Source organism: Mytilus edulis, chromosome 3 (assembly GCF_963676685.1).
Source record: "Mytilus edulis chromosome 3, xbMytEdul2.2, whole genome shotgun sequence".
NCBI lineage: Eukaryota > Metazoa > Mollusca > Bivalvia > Mytilida > Mytilidae > Mytilus > Mytilus edulis.
In genome coordinates this window covers 42,948,467-42,949,836 of record NC_092346.1, presented here as the reverse complement: position 1 = coordinate 42,949,836, position 1,370 = coordinate 42,948,467, and positions in this window count along the sequence as shown.

Below are 1,370 nucleotides of genomic sequence, written 5' to 3'. Positions count from 1 at the left end.
CTATAGTATCTGTTTACTCTTTTAAATTTAACATGGATTTAGGTATGACAAAAAAAATATTATTATGGATTGTAGGTGGATATTGTATATAAATTTCTAATTGTCTTGTTGGTTTTTATTGTGCTTTTAGGGTGTCGTCTTCTATGCGTGTACCTGACATCCATTTTTATCCATTGTCCCAATGAAATGTTATATAAACATTAATTCTCAATAATCCTAATTTTAAATTGTTTGACTAATTATAGAAACATGAACTCGTCAAATGATGTCGGGAAAAAAAATAAAAAAGATATGTAAAAGTAAAAGGAAAATTTTAACATTAAAATTTTTTTTACACAGCTAAAAAAAGAATTCAATATATAATCAATTATTTGGTAAGTTAGGTATTTCAATAACAAAATTTGGAAGAAACCTATACTTAATATCTTCGAATTCGTAGATACAAAGATTTGGTTTGGAGGTTTGGCTTTACCTTATAACTTTATTCTAACGGGATATTGTTGGTCATTAGTTATTATCCAATTGTTAAAAACAGAAATACTCTGTTATATAAAAGCAAAATTGGGCAACTAGCTATGCTTCACTAGAATTTGTTCAGGGACTTTGTTGTCTCCACTAGCAAATAAAACTTTAGCACTAAATGGGACCAATTTTGAAAAATATGTTTTTGAAAACTCAAATTAAAGTCGACGAAAGTATGCTACAATTATTTAACTTTTGAAAAGCTTTTATATCGATCAGAAAAAAAAAGTTCATACCCGGACATCTTATTCTGAATCAAAGTAAACTGATCTTTTTCTTTCTTTTTAATGTAGTATGCTTACCGATAAAGCAGTCCATCAATGCCCATGCTACGTCAATCTTTAAAGACCCAAATGTTGCTAAACACTTATCCGACCTCCATGATAAATATGTTGTTGTCCCCGCAGACAAAGCCCCAAATAACATCGTTTTTGTCTGTAAAAGTCACTACATTAATTGCTTGATAAACGAATTAGGTATAGACAATTCACTTGGAAACTCAACATATACCCTCACGACACTTACCAAAGAGGAAATCCCGGATAATCATAGGTCTGTTCTTTGTTCCTTTGGTATTTCAACCAAAAATAAAGAACTGGATCTTCCATCACTGTATTGGATACCTAAACTACATAGGTGTCCTTAAAAACAACGGTATATTGCTGGGTCTTCCAAGTGCTCCACGAAACCTCTTTCTAAATTATTAACATCCATTTTATCAGCAATCAAAGACGGGCTTCAAAGTTATTGTGAAACTGCCTATTCTAGAGGTGGCGTGAATCAGATGTGGATACTTAAAAATTCCAAAGATATTTTAGAGTACATACAATCTAACTCTCTTTCATCTT